This window comes from Bubalus kerabau, chromosome 21 (genome assembly GCF_029407905.1).
Source record: "Bubalus kerabau isolate K-KA32 ecotype Philippines breed swamp buffalo chromosome 21, PCC_UOA_SB_1v2, whole genome shotgun sequence".
Lineage (NCBI taxonomy): Eukaryota > Metazoa > Chordata > Mammalia > Artiodactyla > Bovidae > Bubalus > Bubalus kerabau.
Genome location: NC_073644.1, coordinates 5129980 through 5151526, shown reverse-complemented (window position 1 = coordinate 5151526; position 21547 = coordinate 5129980). Strand labels below are relative to the sequence as shown.

Here is a 21547-nt window from a genome sequence, read left to right as displayed (position 1 = left end):
TCATGGTGAAGGGGATGGCATAACTCAATGAAGCTATAAGTCATGCCATGCAGGGCCATCTAAGATGAACAGGTCATTGTGAAGAGTTCTGACCAAAAATGTGGTCTACTGGAGGTGAGAATGGCAAACCACTCCAGTATTCTTGCAATGAAAACTCCATGATTAGTGTGAGCAGGCAAAAGTAACTATAGCTGCAATAATTTTGTTCATGAATACACAATGTAAAAGTATATAAATTGGGTCTGGTGTCAGACGAATGTATTATAGTCTGTTCTAACTACGACTCATCTGTGCAAATGACTTCAGTTTCTCTGAATCCCTGTGATCTTGTCTGTAAGACACCGAACATATTTATGTCTCATTGTGCATTAGATGAAACAATGTTTGTGAAATATGTTGTCTGCATATAAAGCAAATAGAAATGTCCTTCTATTGCCACGTTAATTTCTTCAAAGTTCTCCACTTTTCATCATTCCTGTTTGCATGTTGACATTTAATTTTTATAATTCTGTCCCTGTTTCTCTCTCATTCTCTATCTCCTTCATAGCCTTTCCTTCTCTTTCTCTTACAGGTTGTCTTCTTTTTGAGAGTCTTGGGACAGAGTGCCAACTAGATATTTTCTCCAGAAAGCATCATCCTCTTACCATCCGCCTTTAGAAAGTTCTAATGTCCACATACTCATGTTACATCCATTGCATAAGCAATGACTGGGAGACAGAGTCAGTTTCTTTCAAACCTCTTGGGACTATCATATAACCAAACACTGCTTAGTTATTTTTTGTTCAATAGCAGCAATAATCTTCTGTGTTACTGCTTTCTGAAAACCACTGATTATCTTCACTGCACCATTACATCTACTTTTCAGTACCGTCTAAGAATTATTCTTCCATTTCTTCTGATTTCAATGAAAATGTATATCTAGCAAACACTTGAACATTTCTTATGTGGTGGGGACTCTACTGGAAGATTATGCCTAATATTTCATTCTTCCCTCCAGAGAGAAAAAGTTACCGTCATTCACATATGATTCATAGGAGGAAGCTGGGCTCTGAGAATCTTGGCAACTGTCATGAGTGGTCATGGACCAAGACAGGAGTCTGGTCACCTGATTCCAGGATGGCTCTTTCCCTCTTAGGAGGTGATCACACAAGAGATGGAAAGTTGGCAGGAAAATGTAGTATTTCTAACAGTAAAGAGTAACCACAGGTAAATATAGACACTGATCTTCAGTGAGGTCATATGCAATCCTTTAGAGTATATGGAACACAAAGATGATACATATATTTTAATGTACTGGCCATTACTGACCTCTGAGTAAGGTGGCACGTATCATTGGTGACCAGGTGCTTAGCATTGTCAGTTCTTCCCTCCTTGTGGTGGGTATTATAGATCACTGGATCTCAAGTAATTACCCATGAAATTGCCGTGTTCTCTCTCATGACAGGTACTCAATAAAAGCACTTTGGTTTCCTGGAAGATGATTAACCTCTTCATGGAACCACCTGAATGTGATATTTAATATATGTGACATAATATATACATGTGTAACTTTAATACCTGACGTCTAGAAGTATTTTATTTGTAGGTCAGAATTTGTCCAGTTGGCCATCATGGGCCAACTGCGTTACTTGAAAATTTCAGCCCAAATTAAAAAATAAAATAAATAAATAAATAAAATCGTTGTCTAGGATCATGTAGCTTTACCCAGTGTACGGCACGGATATTCACACCACCCTCTACGAATGTTTGGTCCCAATCTTTTTCCGTTTAATGAAGTTTGACAATTTGTGACAGGATAGAAGGGAAATTCATTATATTTAGTAATAGAAAACCTATTTCTCATTTTTCACGAACCAAGCAGCTCCGATGAAATTGCCTAAACCACTACATCACAATTCTCCACCTTTGTGGTTCTTAAGGTCACCCTCAAAGGTCTTCAATTTCCTTATGTTCACAGCTTGGCATCTGGTAATTTTCAGTATCAGAAAATATAAGGGGGCTATACGTTTTTTTCTGAGGAGAAATATTTCTGATTTGAGAAGAAATAAATCTGTCAAGAGGAAAATATTAAAAATAAAAAGCGCGACTGTAATAATCACATTGGTGTCACAGGCAATTTCGCTCCTCCAGCTCGGTGAAGGAGACTCACTGCCCCCGAAAGAGCTGCCGGCGTAAGAGAGATGGATTCTTTATTTCAATAACCACTGTGGTTTAAGGGTAATTTATGTATACGGAAGCACAACAGCTTCAAGAATCAAATTTCCTTAAAATATTATTTTGCATTCTCTCTGCTACAAAGCTTAGTGAAATTGATAGATCAGAGGGAAGAATGACTAAATTTGCTTCTCCAAGTTATAATTTAACACACACTGTACATGACTCAAATCACCTGCAAAGGGTAGTGTTTCACATTTCGTATGGGAATGAATTACACTTTTAAAGTGATATTTCTTCAAATAATTCTTACAGTTTTAATATTAAACATAGAGGAAATATGAATAATATTAAAAATAGAAGAAAAAATATTTGTTTGATCTCAGGAGGGGCAGCAAACCTTCCACTACCTATCCCCCTCATATACATCAGATCTTACTTCAGTCTCTCTCATTTTCATCAATAATCAATAAACCATTACACATCATTTAAATTCTTTTTAAGTGAACATCTTCCCAGAGAGGGTAGAAAAAAATGCTCGAACATTTAACTAAGCAATTTAAATCCTTATTTCTGTCTAAAATGCTCTATGGCTACAGCCACCACCATCTGTATTTAGGATTTAAAAAAGTAAAGAAAAAAGAACATATGAAACAACTAAACCAAAGTCTTCCTATTTATTCAGCTTCATACAGGAGATATTTATCACTCTCCGAATAGCAGTTCTTCCCCCAGCACGTCTGCTCACGTAGGACGGGTTCGCTGCATTTGTGGCTGCGAGCGTTTGATGGGTCCGCACGTGCGCCTGCCGCTTGGTGCCGCTCCATCTTCCTTGCGAGGCGCTCGGCTGGCCTTCTTGCTGTCAGATCACAGGGCTCTTTCTCTCTCTCTCTGTACATGGAATACTTTTCCATGACAAATACCATTATTCAAAGTTATTGAAGACTGGTAACTATCTCAACATAACATATTTCCCAGAAAGTATCCATACTTGTACAAAGTTGATTAGACTTATAAGTATACTTATAATCATACTTATACAAAGTCAGCTTATACAAAAGAAAAGAATAGGCATTTGTCAATTTCCAGATGCCTGATCCCACGTAGAGGATATGCAATCTTAATTCTAGAGCAGACACTGTGTAAAAAACAACTTTCTAAAGAAAAGAAAGTAACAGCTTTAAAAAGAAGAAAAAAAGACTTCAAACTTCAATTATGACCACTTTAGTTACTATTGGAAATAAATATTTGATTATATTTTGGGTTTGGGAGGATACATGAAATAAGGAAGTAAAGTCGCATCCAAATCTTTGCAACCCCAAGGACTATACAGGGAATGGAATTCTCCAGGCCAGAATACTGGAGTGGGTGGCCTTTCCCTTCCCAACCCAGGGATTGAACCCAGGCAAGCAGATTCTTTACCGGCTGAGCCACAGGGGAAGCCCAAGAATACTGGAGTGGGTAGCCTATCCCTTCTCCAGGGGATCTTCCCCACCCAGGAATCAAAAGCCACATGGAATATGGATACATGGAAAAATATCTGTCATCATAAACATTTATTTAAAATATCCGCATCCCCATGCATAACTTGGAGAAGTGAATTTAGTCATTCTTCCCTCTGATCTATCTGTTTCACTAAGCTTTGTAGCAGAAAGAACACAACATAATATTTTAAGGAAATTTGAGAATGGCTGAGCTTCCCAGCTGGGCAGACAGATCTCATCTTGAGCTGCCTTCTACTCTCCTAGAAACGCTTCCACCATGTGTGATGCTCTGAGTCAATATTCATCACCGTATGAAGCTTCATCAGAATATTAACTTGCATCATTCCTACTGAAAGAAATACACTTACCTAAAATTATATTCTAGAATAATCCATTGCTGCAGAAGCCCATAATCATTTTAAAGGTAGAAAGGTATAATTAGCACACCAAGATAATCTTTTGGGAAAATGACAGCATGTAATTTGAAATTGTTTTATTAACATGATGGGTTAGTAACCTATCAAACACAATGGCTTTTAATTATGGATCAGGTGTTCTGAAACTATAACCAAAACTCTAGAGAAAAGTGCTATAGCTTGTTCACTTTAAAAATAACACTAATTTTCATTGCATGGTAACCATAACAACCTTTCTTTCTTATCGAAATAATAAGTAAATGATTTCCTAAGTGTGGAGAGAAAAAGGCATTGCACTTAGGAAACAAACGTTGATTGATATTTTTATAAGTTGATGTTTAAACATTGTCAGTAGGAATAATTTTATGGCAGGAGTATATTTTCTCTTCAGCTTTTATATTGGTATCAAGATTTAAATATTTTCTTTAGATTGAATAGTCTAAATATTTGTAATCGAAATGTATTCCTTAAAACTAGGTATTATTTTTAGATACAAAAACAAGCTTCAGTTGGGCAACTTAGAGGCAAATAACTCAGAATTATATCTGATATCTTTGATAATAAAATTTCAAATGTTAATTCTTCTTTCACTCAATTAAAGTACTGTCCATTTATAGCATTAGAAAATAGGTTTCCATCTAAATGATACTGGATGTCTTTTTTACTATAAATTTTAGCAAACAGTAGTTCCATCTGGATAAAAGGTTAAAAAAGTAAAATTCTCTACCTAATAAAAACAAACCAAAAAATCCTTCAGTACAGTTTTAGAATGCTTTGTAGAATAGTGCACAGGCTTCCCAAGTGGTACAGAACCCTCCTGGGTCAGGAAAATCCCCTGGAGGAGGAAATGACACCCCACTCCAGTATTCTTGCCTGGAGAGTTCTATGGACAGAGGAGCTTGGCATGCTACAGTCCATGGGGTCACAAAAGAGTTGGACACGACCGAGTGACTAACAGCCGCAGCAACAAGAATAGAGCACAGCAGTTCTGGTGACCACATCACTTTTTTGAGGAGGAGGAGGAGGAGGGTTTTAGATAATCTGATATTGAGAATGCTGGGAAATTGCTGTGTGCTGGTAGGTCCTGGCAGGTCCTAAATTTCACTACCAGTGCCACCTGGGAAGCCCACTTTAGAATATACTAAGTTCTTTTTTGTGTGCTCGTTTACCCTTTTTGTAATTTCCTTACCCCCTCACCTAGATTCCTTGCAGTTTCCATGTTCTCTTCTATTTTCATCCTGAAAATGTCTGATAGACTTCATGTGTGATTTTTTCCAATAGCGTGTCAATTTCAGCAGAATGCATGTCCTATTAAAGCCTCTTTTTATAGAATTTCAATCTTCAATAAGATACAGGGGGAGATTTTGAGACAATGTCATCTTCAAGGATGACACTTGGGAGGCGGCCTGCTCCCTACTCTGTCAAACTCACTTTCATCATGTAGCATCCATACACATCTGGTGAATGTCTAATTTGTCAATAATTACAGATAGCAGAGATTTACAAATGCACAAACTGTGTTTTAGTTAATTATTTTGTACTTGGAAGACATTTCCATCAGTCTGAGAAGTCACCGAATCACTGAGTCTCCAGAGTTAGGAGTTAAGATGTGGTGGGGGATGAGAATGGATGGGACCCAATGGCCTGTCTTGGATGCCCTGGTCCACAGTTGTCATGGAGACCTGGGAGGCACAGATGCTAGAGCTACACTTGGGAATCTTTTCTGAAGTACAGTCAGGACCTGGAGCCCAAAGGCATCAGCCAGCAGGGTGTCAGGTGTCCCAGGCTAAAAGGGGCGCCCTGACCAGTAGAGGGTAACTTGCATGTGTCGCCTCTCCCCACACAGGCCATTTGGTATGGAGAGAGGATCAATACGAGAAAGTAGAGAAACACTGACAGCCCAGCATTCAGTGCTTCAATTATTTATTTATTTATTTATTTTACTTCAATTATTTATTAGTTTCTTTCATCGAGGTTCTCATTAATGAGCATGGTAAAGGTAATCAACGTATGAGTGTTGATCTAGTTATCATTCACTCAAATTGTGTGAATGATATTAAAAGCTCTATTAATTAACCCAGGAAACTCAAATTTCAAAGAACAATGGATGCCCCTGGTCCTTGACACAGGAAAGCCACCTGCTGTTCTGGACACACTGAGTTCCTTAGCTTTTAGACAACCTCCGTGAGACCTACATACTTTAGAGCTGTCTAATGCAATCAATTTGTATTTGAGAAAATAATTCATACATAGGAAGGCTTAGGTTTGAAAATCAGTTGAAGAATAATTTTCAAAATGTAAACCATTACCAATGCTGGGGTATCACGACCTTTAGCATTTTCTTTTTCTCTTTACATATTTCTTTTCTAATTTAATGTTTATTTTATATTGAGGTATAGTTGACAGTGTTGCGTTAGTTCCAGGTGTGCAGCAAAGTGATTCAGTTGTGTATATATACATAACACCTATTCTTTTTCAGATTCTTTCCTCATATAGTTATTACAGTGTATTAAGGAGAGTTCCCTGTATTGAGGAGGTCTTGTTGTTTATCTGCCTTATATATAGGAGTGTGTGTATGTTAATCCCAAACTCCTAAAATGTTTTCCTCTTTGTTTTATTTTATAGTAGCTGATTTATGACCCAATATGGTCCTGAGCTGGAGAAGGCGATGGCTCCCCACTCCAGTACTCTTGCCTGGAAAATTCCATGGATGGAGGAGCCTGGTAGGCTGCAGTCCATGGGGTTGCGAAGAGTCGGAAATGACTGAGCGACTTCACTTTGACTTTTCACTTTCACGCATCGGAGAAGGAAATGGCAACCCACTCCAGTGTTCTTGCCTGGAGAATCCCAGGGACGGGGGAGCCTGGTGGGCTGCCGTCTATGGGGTTGCATAGAGTCAGACATGACTGAAGCGACTTAGCAGCAGCAGCATGGTCCTGAGCACACTGCGGGCTTCCATTAAATCAGAAGACAGAGGTCTTGAAGGCTTAGAGTGTGCTTAGTCGCTCAGTTTTGTCCGACTCTTTGCGGCTCCATGGACTGTAGCCCACCAGGCTCCTCTGTCCATGGGGTTTTCTCCAGGCAGGAATACGGGCGTGGATTGCCATGGCGTCCTCCGAGGGATCTTCCCAACCCAGGCCTACCTAGAATACATGTGCTTTTTTTGCAGCTTTGAAAATCTGGACTGTCGTGTGTGTATGATACTCGATTCAGTGAAAAAAATATTTTTCAATAGGTCTTTTTAAAAACCCGTTTATTACTGGACGTGTGGACTCCTTTGTTCATTTATCATTTTCACAAGCAAAAGCACAATATAGTGTATATTAAAATATACTACCAATAGTGTATATTAAAATACATTTGCTTTTCCTACTCTTTCACAGAATATCACCCATTTTGCTAAAAACACAAAGAAAACTAATCTCCATCCCAAACGCTGTCAAGATTGTTCAGGGTGTGAGAAATGTGGGAAGTAACTTTTTCCCTTCTTCTCACCCGACCTTATCACGAGCCCAGCAGCGCAGGACTGCGATCGTCAACACAATCCCCAGTTCCTGCTGCCGATAATTGTATTTTTCTAGAATTGACATCTGCTCTCTTCTGCAAACTTTGCCAAGTCTCCTGGGGCCACAGGGGAGCGGCCCCACATGTCCTGTGACTGAGCTGGAGTCGGGGCCCCGGGGATGCCTGACTCCCCGGGACGTGGTGCTTCTGGTCACCTCCTCCTGCTCCAGGAGCTGCTCCTTCACAGCTGAGCTCGGTTCCACTCACTTTTCAGCCCAAACTTAAAAAATAACACTTAAAAAAATTAGCTGCTCTAAAAAATAAAGCCCATTAATGGAAAAAGCAAAACGCATCTTGTCTCTGGGGCTTCCTAAACTGGTGACTTGACACCAGGTAAGTCAAGTGCCCCTCGTTTAAGCAAGAGTCTGCATATCTCAACTTCTCTGCATCCAGCAGACAGGAGAACAATATCCTATATTTTTAAAATAAAAGTAGAAAAGAATGCCTGTTTAAGAAAGAAAAAAACAAGTCTGTATTAATCTTAAAATTGCTGTCAGTTGATTTACAAAACAGTGTTAAATTAGAAATTGCTAGAGATCACACTTTCAAAACTACCTTATATTTTGAAGATGTTTTATTATCAAATATAAACATCATATTTTACAGGTACACTTTTGTTTGCCTGCAAGTGTTCTCTAATATGGGCTCCCTGGTGACACAGTGGTAAAGAATTCGCCTGCCAGAGCAGGAGATGCTGGGTCAATCTCTGGATCAGGAAGTTCCCCTGGAGAAGAAAAAGGCAACCCACTTCAGTGTTCTTGCCTGGAGAATCCCATGGACAGAGGAGGCTGGCGGGTTATTCTCCAAGTGGTCGCAAAGAGTCAGACATGACTGAGCTACTAACACACACACAGACAATTATATTCAACTTGTGCATTTAACTTGTACAATGTGCAGATTCGATGCTTTAATATGCAAAAATATGATCACCACTTTAAGATTAGCTGACGTGTCTGCCATATCACTTAATTACCATTTCTTTTTTGTAATAGAAACAAGATCTAATCTCTTAGCAAGTTTGAAGTTTATAGCACAGTATGAATAATAGGTTTTTCCTTCGATATCCCTTTCATAGATTTTGAAAAATATGGAAATGTATGACCAAAGTATATCAGGACAGTGAAGCAAGACTGTATCTTAAAATGTTGTCTAAGAACTTAAGCAATTAAGTATCCCTTTAGTAAGTAAAAACATTCATGGTATTAGTGAAAAATCAGAAGTTTAAACTGTATTGTTGACATATTCACTAATTTTCCACATGGAATTTCTCTACCTGATTTAAACCAAAGCTGGTTGTCATGGTGATTTTTTGGCACTGGTTTACCTTGTCCACAGTCTTGATGGAAACAAAAGAAATATTTCCTTTAAAACCAGAAAAGATCGTTAATTGTGGCAGCTAGTTCTCCATTGGTCAATAAAAGTACGTGTATAAGCGAAAGTTAAACCCAGAGGGGACCAGTTATGGATGCTTCACCAGGCACCTTGTACCAAACAGCCAAGCGTCTACACAGCCAAGGAATGGATGTATCAGAGCACACCCTCCATCTGTCCATTTAACTCTTTAAAAAATTTTTTTATTTTACATTGAAATATAGTTGATTTACAAAATGTTGTGTTAATCTTAAGTGTGCACCATGGTGGTTCAGTTATACATCTGCATGTATCTATTCTTTTTCAGTTTCTTTTCCCTTTTAGGTTATTGTAGAATATTGAGCAGAGTTCCCTGTGCTATACAGTAGGTCCTAGTTGATTGTCTATTTTATATATAGTAGTGTGTATATTTATTTTATATTAACCTCAAACTCCTAATTTATCCCTCCTCCCTTTTCTCCTTTGTAATTGTATGTTTTTTTTTCTTTTTTTTTTTAAATTTTATTTTATTTTTAAACTTTACATAACTGTATTAGTTTTGCCAAATATCAAAATGAATCTGCCACAGGTATACATGTGTTCCCCATCCTGAACCCTCCTCCCTCCTCCCTCCCCATTCCATCCCTCTGGGTTGTCCCAGTGCACCAGCCCCAAGGATCCAGTAGCGTGCATCGAACCTGGACTGGCAACTCATTTCATACATGATATTTTATATGTTTCAATGTTTTTTTTTTCTTTATCTATGACTCTGTTTGTGTTTTGTAAGTAAGTACATTTCTATCATTTTTTGGATTTCACATATAGGTGATATCACATGATATTTATCTTTCTGACTTACTTAATATGATAATCTTTAGGTCCTTCCATTTTGCTGCAAATGGCATTATTTCATTCTTTTTTAATGTCTGAGTAATATTCTATTATATATTTACATATATATGTATATATGTGTGTGTGTATATATATGTATGTATGTATATCTACCACATCTTCTTTTGTGAAATATTTGTAGGGTGAAGATGGAACCTTAGAGTTAGCTGATTTTTAAAGTCAAAGTAAGCAGAGATGTTTTAGGACCCAATCACTCTGAACCTGGAAATAGAGAATGAAAGCTTCAGTAAATAACTCATTACTGATTTTCATAACAACCTCATGACTGACAGCATCTCATCTATGTTGTGGGTGGCACTACAGGAGGGTGGATTTACTCCCTCTCAAAGTGAGATCTTGTTGTAAACGTCTCAGTTTCTATAAGAGACTTTTCAACAATAAGTTCTCATGTGTTTTCCCAGTGTCCCCCCACACATTTTGAGAAAGCTTGCTGACACACAGCCATGGTTTATTTGATAGAAGGAGTTGCTCCCCATAGTTCTCTTTCTCTCCCTCACACACACACACACACACACACACCACACACACCACACACACACACACACACACACTCTCTCTTACACTCCCTCACACACACACACGCTTACACTCCCTCACACACATACACACAGTTGTACTCACACACACATACTTACACTCCCCCCACACATACACACAGTTGCACTCACACACACATAGTTACACTCCCTCCACACATACACACAGTTGCACTCACACACACATAGTTACACTCCCCCCACACAAGCACACAGTTGCACTCTCACACACATACACTTACACTCTCTCACACACATACACTCCCCCCACACATACACACACTTACACTCCCTCACACACACTGTTACACTCTCTCATATACACACACACTCTTACACTCCCTCATACACACATACACTCTTATGCCCCCTCACACACTCTTACACCCTTGAACTTGCATGCACACCCTTACACTCCCTGGCATGCATGTGCACATCCTTACACCCCCTTGCACACGTGTGCACATTCTTACACTCTCACATGTGCACACATACTCTTACACTCCCTCACACACACTCTTACACTCCCTCACACATGCACACATGCTCTTACATTCCCTCACATGCACGCAAATGCTCTTATACTCCCTTGCACTTTCTTACATTCCCTTGCACATGCTCACATGCTCTTACACTCCCTTACACACACATACACTCTTACACTCCCTTGCACACATGCACATGCTCTTATACTATAGTACTATTTGCACTATATTTGAGATATGGAGACAAATAAACTGGTCATGAAAATCAGCCTTGGGGCTGCTGGCCCGTCAGCACAAGCATTTGCTCAGCATTTTGTAATTTTCACAGACGTCACTCCCATCAGCTTTGAGCAACTGCAGGGCGGAGGGTCAATCATTGTTCCTGTTCACCAATGTGAACTTACAAAGCCTTGAGGTGGTATGGTTCTCCCTCCATCCCCCTTACTAAGATCTTGTGACCACTGTCCCCTCTCCCACCACTGAGGTCCTATGACCACTGTCCCCTCTCTCACCACTGAGGTCCTGTGGCCGCTGTCCCCTCTCTCACCACTGAGGTCCTGTGACCACTGTCCCCTCTCTCACCACTGAGGTCCTGTGACCACTGCCCCCTCTCCCACCACTAAGGACGTGTGACCACTGTTCCCTCTCCCACCACTGAGGTCCTGTGACCACTGTCCCCTCTCCCACCACTGAGGTCCTGTGGCCACTGTCCCCTCTCCCACCACTGAGGTCCTGTGGCCACTGTCCCCTCTCCCACCACTAAGGACGTGTGACCACTGTCCCCTCTCCTCATCACGAAGGTCCTGTGGCCTCTGCAGGGCAACATGGGCTTGGAACCCTGGGCATCATGTGCCCACTGCCCCATCTGCACAGGAACCACTTGCCAGCAGCATCTGGACCCAAGTGCAGCAGGAGCAGAGCCCCCGGCGCAAGGATAAAGGAAGAGATGCTCTGACCATCCCAGACTGGGTGACCCCGAGTGCTGGGAGCTATAGTGTCCTCTGCCCACCTTGGCACCCAGGCCGCCACAGCTGTATTGAAATGTAGGGGAAAAGCGTCAGAGCAGCACCTTCTGATCTTCTGATTTAATTTTGCCTTCCCTCCCTTATGGGAGTAACATTAATGAAACCATTCATTTAAATAAATTACCAGTCTTATCTACTTGTTCTGTGCAAATTATTATTCGTTTGAGACAACAGATAAGTGGCCTTGTCCAAAGTTGATTGTGTGCAGTAAATGCCACGTTAATATTAATAATGTCATAGTAATGCAGTATTCATAGAATGCATAAGAACGAGGGCAAACTCTTTTTAAATGATCTTGACAAGGATGGGAAAGACCTGGGAGCAAGACTGATCCTGATTGTAATTGCATTGAGAAAGGGGAATACAGGAAGTGACGAGCAGGATGTGAACCTCCCTATCAGCCTGGAAGAGCAGCAGCAAGGAGCCATCCAGGAGTGACTCGGAATCAGCTCCCAGAGGAGCTGAGGGTGCTGCCGTCAGCCATCAGGCTCTTAGAGACCTCTTTCCAGCTCTGCACTGAGCAGGTAGAAAACGCCTAATCTGTTGCATAAGGGAAGCTAGCAGCTGGGCGCATTACACAGTTTGGTTGGGTCCCTGTGATCAGCCTGGAGGACTTAAGAGTAGCTTTTTCAGATCAAAATGTCTACAGAAATCAGGCAGAGAACAAAGTGAGACAGGAACCTTCTAGAGGAGCAGTACTGCTACTCAACATTTTATTTTTTTTGAATTATGGTTAATTTACAATGTTGTGTGAGTTTCGTGTGTACAGTACAGTGATTCAGTTATACACACACACATATATGTTATTTTTCGAGTTCTTTTCCATTATAGCTTATTACAGGATATTGAGTAGAGTTCCCTGTATTATACACTGGGTCCTTGTCGGTTATCTGTTTCATATATAGTAGTGCGTATATGTTAATCCCAAACTCCTATTCATCCCTTCCCTTCTTCCCCTTTGCTAACTATAAGTTCATTTCCTATGTCTGTTAGTCCATTTCTACCCTGTAAATAAGTTCACTTGTACGTCACTTCTTTAGATTTAACAATTACCTGATTTTTTATAAAGAATACAGGAATCCAAATTGTCCTGTGTCTTCTTTGTCTTTTTAAAGCATTGCCCCCAGCGTTACTGAGATACAATTGATGTGAAACATTGTATAGGTGTAAGCTGTGCAGACAATGACCTTATACAGTAACTGACCCCACAATAAGGTCAGTTAAACATCCATCGCCTCATATGGTTACTTAGTTATCTTATAACTGAAGTTCGTACCTTTTCACCACTTTTACCTGTTTTCCCCATCCCCAGCCTCTGCCAACCACCAAGGATGCTGGGGAGGAGGGGCTCTCACGGGCGCCACACGTGGCGGACAAAGGAATTCCAGACCCCTCCAAGTCCTACAGATATGAGGTCCCCATGCCACTCCCAAACTGGGAGCAGGGGCACATTCAGATGGTAACCGTATTCCCCAGCAAGGTCAGCTGCAGGGACCTGTGTGTGTAACAGAAGCTGTGTCTATACCTGGGATGGAGTCACTGTATTTCAATGACTAGTTAAATGAGAAAATACCGCAGTCGATTGATTGATTGGCGTCCCCGGGCCTGTGTCTGAATTGACTGAGTTCATTTAAACGCTGCACTGAGGGCTCTGTGTAGGCACCATCTGTGCAGAGTTGTGTGTTTTGACCTTTGGAGAGGCTAGTCCTCCTTAACTGTTCTAGAAAACTGAGAGCGTAGAACACGCAGGGAGCAGGGTCCTACATTCTGAACTGTTCACTCACAGGTGAAAACGGAGCAGAATCGGGAGAAGAAATGCCCAGAAGAGCATCTTTCGCCAAGGTTTCTGTGTAGCAAGAATGAGAAAAATCGGATTCACCAGCAAAATGGTTTTTAACCTTTATTCTTAGCATAAATCAAGAGGCTCATTTTTCAGTCTCTAGAATTCAATTAAAGGTCAGATTTGTAATGGAGATCCTAATTATTAATGTGTTGCTATTTTAATTATTAATAGGTTGAAATATTTGCATAATGGATAAAGAAGTAGCCCAAGAAAACTATGGTAGCGTCGAAGACTCTTCAAAATGTTTTATCAATATCCCTTTTGTTATGAGCTTATACAATTCATTTAAAACTCACACATTTATTTAAAATATCACGAGGGTGAAGCTGCTGTTAGTACCATTCAGTTAAATGGATCAAATTATACTGATTATGGTTCTGAAATATTTAAAAGAGATGATTTGTATAGAAATCACCAAGGAAAATTGTAAAGATAGCATTTATTTTCTTATAATCCTAACATTAATTTCTAAAAATAATTTGGTTTAAGATATATTAACCACACCCAACATTATTCTCCTTCATCCTGAAAATGTCTAGACTCTAAACAACTTAATAAGGCAGAAACATGTCACATATGTGAGGTTTTTAACTATATTCTGTTGAATTAGTTTTTCTGAATGGGATATGTCAGAACCTAGAAATATCTGTTTCTGTTATTAATAATAAATCTCCTGACAAAATTAGGTAGCAAATGTTTTAACAGATGATTGATATTATAATGCTATCTATAAATTAATTAAAGGAAAGAGTTTGCCTAGTAGTTTTTATTTAAATTATGGTATTATGAAAAAATACAGATTTTCTTTTAAATTTGAAGTGTCATTTAAAATTTATTATCAGTATAATCTGATTCATATAATTATAACTATGTAATCCCAAATATTGAGAATAATATTTTGTTATTAATATAAGCATGTAAAAACTATTGGCCCAAGGAACCAATGAATTTCCTTTTTTAAAGAAGGAAATAACAAGAATATTTTAGCTTCAGATAAATAATTTATCTAGGGATGTTTGAGGGCAGAATTAGTGATACTGACCAAAATGAACTTTTCAGTAGCTAATGTGATATTTATTAGGGTTCAGTTTAACCAATGTTAGTAATTATAAGAGACACAAAATTCACTATTAATTAGCTCATCATCAATTATTTAAATATGCCTTTAAAGGATGGTCACTTTCAAGCCTGTTTTTCTATGTTTGGTGTGGATTTCATTCCTGCATTTCTTCACTTCAGTTCCTTTTCACCTGGTAAAAATTTTACCTTCCTTGTCTATTACAGCTATTAGTTTGAAAGTGTTTTGTTCTGAAAACTGATATCAACCTATGACTTCTTATTTGGGGAAACATGATTCAAAATTTATGCAGAAGAGACTTTAAAAAAAAAAGAAAGATTTTTTTTTTAATTTGAACTGCTAAGTCACTTCAGTCGTGTCCGACTCTGTGCGACCCCATAGACAGCAGCCCACCAGGCTTCCCCGTCCCTGGGATTCTCCAGTCAAGAACACTGGAGTGGGTTGCCATTTCCTTCTCCAATGCATGAAAGTGAAAAGTGAAAGTGAAGTCGCTCAGTCGTGTCCAATTCTCAGCCACCTCATGGACTGCAGCCTTCCAGGCTCCTCCATCCATGGGACTTTCCAGGCAAAAGTGAACAGCTCCTAGTTAAAAATATCTTTCTTCTGATGAAAACAGAGAACGTGATTTCAGGAGAAAGAATCACCAGCAAAGCATCCCCTTTCAAAAAATTCAACTCATAAGGAAGTAGCAGTTAGCACAATTAACTCATGGGTGGTGCTGAAGCACATATTTAGAGATTTTTCTTTCTTGTTAATTAGTTTAAAAATAGGCTAGTGTGTCCATCACAAGGGCATCTGTTTGATTGACCATGTTTATACAGCCTTTTCCCCCATTCTCTCCAGTTTAACCAGGATAAAACTGGCATATAACAATTTATTCATCAACATAATGATTTGATATATGTATATTTTGTGAAAGGATTGCCACAATATTTCCTTAAAATCCACCAGCTCTCATAGTCACAATTATTTTTTCTTTTGGTGAGAACTTCCAAGATCTACTCTCTGCCTACTTCTAAATATACAACAGATTACTGTGAACGATAGTCACATGCTCTACATCACATCTCTAGGACTAACTCGTCTTGTAACCGGAAGATTCTGCCTTTTGACCGGCTTAATTTTCCTTCCATCAGCCCCTTACCTGCCTCTCACAGCCACCTATTTGTTCTCTGTTCCTAGGACTTTATTTGTTTAAAAAATTTTAGATTCCACATACAGGTGAGAACATACAGTATTTGTCTTCCTCTGTTTGATTTCACTTAGTATAAGGCCCTCAAGTTCTGTCTGGTGTGTTACTTGCTCAGTCCTGTCTGACTCTTTGAAACCCCATGGACTGTAGCCCACCAGGATCCTCTGTCCATGGGATTCTCCAGGAAAGGATATTGGAGTGGGTTGTCATTTCCTTCTCCAGGGGATCTCCCCAACCCAGGGATTGAACCCTGGTCTCCCGCATTGCAGGCAGATTCTTTACCATCTGAGTCACCAGGTAAGCCCATCTATGTTGTTGCAAATTGCAAAATTTCCTTCTTTTTTATGAGTGAAAAAGTTGGCTTAAAGCTCAACATTCAGAAAATGAAGATCATGGCATCTGGTCCCATCACTTCATGGGAAATAGATGGGGAAATAGTAGAAACAGTGTCAGACTTTCTTTTTTGGGGCTCCAAAATCACTGCGGATGGTGACTGCAGCTAGGTTGGTCATAACTTTCCTTGGAAGGAAAGTTATGACCAACCTAGATAGCATACTCAAAAGCAGAGACATTACTTTGTCAACAAAGGTCTGTCTAGTCAAGGCTATGGTTTTTCCTGTGGTCATGTATGGATGTGAGAGTTGGACTGTGAAGAAGGCTAAGTGCCAAAGAATTGATGCTTTTGAACTGTGGTGTTGGAGAAGACTCTTGAGAGTCCCTTGGACTGCAAGGAGATCCAACCAGTCCATTCTGAAGGAGATCAGCCCTGGGAATTCTTTGGAAGGAATGATGCTAAAGCTGAAACTCCAGTACTTTGGCCACCTCATGCGAAGAGTTGACTCATTGGAAAAGACTCTGATGCTGGGAGGGATTGGGGGCAGGAGGAGAAGGGGACGACAGAGGATGAGATGGCTGGACGGCATCACTGACTCGATGGATGTGAGTCTAAGTGAACTCCGGGAGTTGGTGATGGACAGGGAGGCCTGGTGTGCTGCGATTCATGGGGTCGCAAAGAGTCGGACACGACTGAGCGACTGAACTGAACTGAATTGAACGTTGTCGTATCTGTGTCTATATCTTAAGCTATTGTAATATGTAGATCTACTGGACAGCTCTGGTGGCTCAGAAGGTAAAGCATCTGGCTGCCTACAATGCGGGAGACCCAGGTTCAGTCCCTGGGTGGGGAAGATCTCCTGGGGAAGGAAATGGCAACCCAGCCCAGTATTCTTGCCTGGGCAATCCCATGGACGGAGGAGCCTGGTGGGCTACAGTCCATGGGGTCCCAAAGAGTCGGACATGACTGAGCGACTTCACTTTCACTTTCACTGGATAGTTCTAATAACTCAATCTAGATCTAGATCGATCCATCCTACATTTTAAAAATATATTCATTTATGGATGGACTCTTCAGATTATTTCCATGCCTTGGCTATTATAGGTAGTGTTGCGATAATCACTGGGGATACACATATTCCTTCGAGATAGTGACTTTGCTTCCTTTAGCTGAACGCACAGAAGGGAGCTGCTGGGTCACATGGTAGCTCTATTCATTTGTTCCCACAGTGATTCCCACCAACATGTGTGCTTACATAGCTTGAAATCTAGATCATCTATTGCAGCAACTTCCCCCGGCTTCTTCACTCACCCCTCCGCCCAGGCGTTACCCAGCATCTGCCATATGTGCACTCCAATGTGTCACAGTGCCCTTGACAACAATACACTATACAGAAACACACAATCAATGACAACCACACAATTAGACGCTACTGTTTCAGTTGCAAGGACAAAATGCAACAGGAAGGGATAAGGTCATCATAATGAGTAGAAAATGCTAGTGATTAAAATAAAATGCAGTCTTTTCATTTTAGGCTTTTAACTGATTGAATTTATTAATCTGCTTATTTATTGAAAGATCTTAGACTTATTCAGATAGATTTTTAAAATTCAGTAATATGTCATGCTCAGTCAGTCAGTCAGTCAGTTCAGTCGCTCAGCTGTGTCTGACTCTTTGCGACCCTATGAATCGCAGCACGCCAGGGCTCTCTGTCCATCACCAACTCCCAGAGTTCACTCAAACTTATATCCATCGAGTCGGTGATGCCATCCAGCTGTCTCATCCTCTGTCATCCCCTTCTCCTCCTGCCCCTAATCCCTCCCAGCATCAGAGTCTTTTCCAATGAGTCAACTCTTCGCATGAGGTGGCCAAAGTACTGGAGTTTCAGCTTTAGCATCATTCCTTCCAAAGAAATCCCAGGGCTGATCCCCTTTAGAATGGACTGATTGGATCTCCTTGCAGTCCAAGGGACTCTCAGCTAAACATTCAGAAAATGAAGATCATGGCATCTGGTCCCATCACTTCATGGGAAATAGGTGGGGAAACAGTGGAAACGGTGTCAAACTTTATTTTTTGGGGCTCCAAAATCACTGCAGATGGTGATTGCAGCCATGAAATTAAAAGACGCTTACTCCTTGGAAGAAAAGTTATGACCAACCTAGATAGCATATTCAAAAACAGAGACATTACTTTGCCAACAATGGTCCGTCTAGCCAAGGCTATGGTTTTTCCAGTGGTCATGTATGGATGTGAGAGTTGGACTGTGAAGAAGGCTGAATGCCGAAGAATTGATGCTTTTGAACTGTGGTGTTGGAGAAGACTCTTGAGAGTCCCTTGGACTGCAAGGAGACCCAACCAGTCCATGGACTGATTGGATCTCCTTGCAGTCCAAAGGACTCTAAGCTAAACATTCAGAAAATGAAGATCATGGCATCTGGTCCCATCACTTCATGGGAAATAGGTGGGGAAACAGTGGAAACAGTGTCAAACTTTATTTTTTGGGGAGATCAGCCTTGGGTGTTCTTTGGAAGGAATGATGCTCAGGCGTACGTATATTGGAAAACATAAGCCAATTAAATTAGCATGGCCTCAATGATTCTTCTCTTCTGATTAAGTCCACGTTTTCCGTCTAGCATTCACCATGTATGCTGCTCTTGAACCATTTCTTAACATGTGTCCCAGCAATGTCTCTGAATATTGCCTCAAAAGTCACTGATGTGTACATGTTCCTCAGTGTTAAAATACAAAATGACTTAATTTCAGCTACCTTAAAAACAAACAAACAAACAAAAATCCCCAAATCCATGTCAGAAGTCCAACTGATACTGAACAATTCTTTTTTTTTTTTTTTTGCAGGTTATTTGGAGTCTTGTTAATCATCTTCTCACTCCACCCAAGGAGCCAGAGAATAATTCCTGTGGCATTCTGCATTCCTCCATTTAGTCCCTCTTGGAAATCCACCACCAAGCTTGGGGACTTCACCCCAGTGAAATTGCAAGCCTTGTTAGGTTTTCATGTGAGACTCTTGCTATAGCGTGGGTAGCTGTGATTGCTGAGTCAACTGTCTATGGCTACCAGCTTCACCAAGATTGTAACAGCGTTTTTATTTTCCATGCAACAAAAAAGCTTTGTTAGTAAAATCTTAATATTAAAAAAGAGGCTTTATTTCAAATAGTCAACTCTGAATAACTGAAAACAAGAGATGGAATTATCTTAAAGCAACAGTCTTTCTTTGTGTTATTCCTTAATGGCATTTTCACCATGTTTTAAGCTGAACCTTTCCATGTATCACAAATAGGGGATCATACACATCTGAATACTAGGATGAAGCTCCTTTGACATCATAGTTCGATTTCGGTCTACTCGCTTTTTCTTATTCACATTAACAAAAATGCAAAGCGAATGGCTGTGTAATGCATATCCGTTATGATTCCAAGCAAGCCATTAGCTTTGGAGAAACGCGGCTTAAGCCACTCAAGGGATCGGATTCCGTGGTGAGCACAACCGCAGACCACCAGTGTCCTGAGATGCCAAGGTCTGTGCAGAGGTCAAGGTCAGGGAGAGAAGCAATAGTTTCAGAAGGCAAGAAACTCTTATCCAAAGAGGAAAGTTTATTGATAGCAGTTCTTGGTTGGTTTAATAGCAGCTGTAAAGCTCAGCAAATTCAATTTAGTGTTGTTTGGAGGAAATGAGAAAACAATATGAAAAACACAAAACCAGAGGGTTTAGAGTCTCAGATGACAATGCAGTTTTGTCAATCGTATGAATCAATTTAAACATGTTTACTTCAATTTTAAAAAGTCATTTCAAGGAATAAAGACATGAAAGGTGCTCTCAAAATTCTCATTCCTACTGTTACAGCAAGCAATAAATCTACCTTCCTCCGTCCTAAGACACCCTTCTATACATTTCAGATTCTGAAATCTGGATTTGTCTGATAATCAAGGTCGCAATGGTTGTAATATTTCCTCCTACCACAACCCCTATTATTTACTTAATGACATATCTTATACACAAGTGTTACTTAAATTTCATGAAATACAAAAATAGCAGACAGTTTTGTTGATACTTGGGACATTTCAACTTGACTTTTTATTTTTTTATTTTTTAGATTTCTTTTTTAAAATTTATTTATTTTTTGATTGAAGGATAATTGCTTTACAGAATTTTGTTTTTTCAGTCAAAGATCAACATGAATCAGTGATAGGTGTACACATGTAATTCAGAGAGTATATACAGGTGTGAAGCATTGAAATAGGTGTACACATGTAATTCAGAGAGTATTTACAGGTGTGAAGCATTGAAATAGGTGTATACATGTAATTCAGAGAGTATACACAGGTGGAAGCATTGAAAGCACTTTGTGTTCATTATTGTGATAACCTTTATTGTACTTTCCATTTGTTCTTGTCACAGTTTGTTGGTTGTAAGATGCAGAAAGCAGTGCCCCTCAGCTGGTGTTTAAAGCTAGAATAAGCAAAGCAATGCATTGGGGTGGGGGGGGTGGGGGGGTGGGGGGCGGTGGGGGGGTGGGGAGTGGGGGTTGGGGGGGGACAGTGGGCGGGCAGTGTCCGGGACTCCAAACAGGAAGCTCAGTGGCCCGCAGGCCTGGAATTCAGGCAGCCTGTCCCTCTGCTTCCAGGCACCTTATTCCCCGCTCTGCATCCATTTCTCTTTACCTTCTGTGCAGCTCCTTTTAAAGAAAGTCTCAAAGTCTGCGCAAGTCTCCTCTGTCTTCTCTGACTTGGGGTCTCTGTAGCCTTTCTTCTTGTCACATAAAAGAATCGAGGAAACCAGATATGTGGCTGGGACATACCAGGATGGTGTGAAAACTGACTATGCAAATTCTCAGAATTCGGGAAGACTTTGTAAATCACCTGGATAGCCTCTGGTCTGTTCTGGTTGATGAAAAAAGGGCCAGGATGCTTAAAAGATAAGATCCAGAAAACTGCTGTGAGGTCAGTGGTCACCCAGCGGTCACTGGGTGAGGATGAATATTTAATTGAGAATGGAGAAAGCATGGTGAATTAAATTCATCTTCACAACAAAACATGAAGAAAAATGGTCTCGAATTAGGAGGTCTAAGTAATAGGAAGGTTTTAATAATAGCTGTTTTATTGTTTTCCAGTATAAACAGAAATCATGCTAACTACTTGCAACTTGGTAGCTGGTGG

At 40.2% G+C, this 21547-nt stretch overlaps 1 long non-coding RNA gene across 1 annotated transcript in view; it reads right to left on the bottom strand.

Annotated features, from left to right (window-relative positions):
- Nucleotides 1–2570: 2570 nt before the first annotated feature.
- LOC129635959 (uncharacterized) overlaps nucleotides 2571–21547 on the bottom strand; it is a 40224-nt gene continuing 21247 nt past the window's right edge. The window contains exon 3 of the long non-coding RNA XR_008706561.1: nucleotides 2571–3059. This is a non-coding gene — a long non-coding RNA (uncharacterized LOC129635959). The remainder of the gene's footprint in view (nucleotides 3060–21547) is intronic.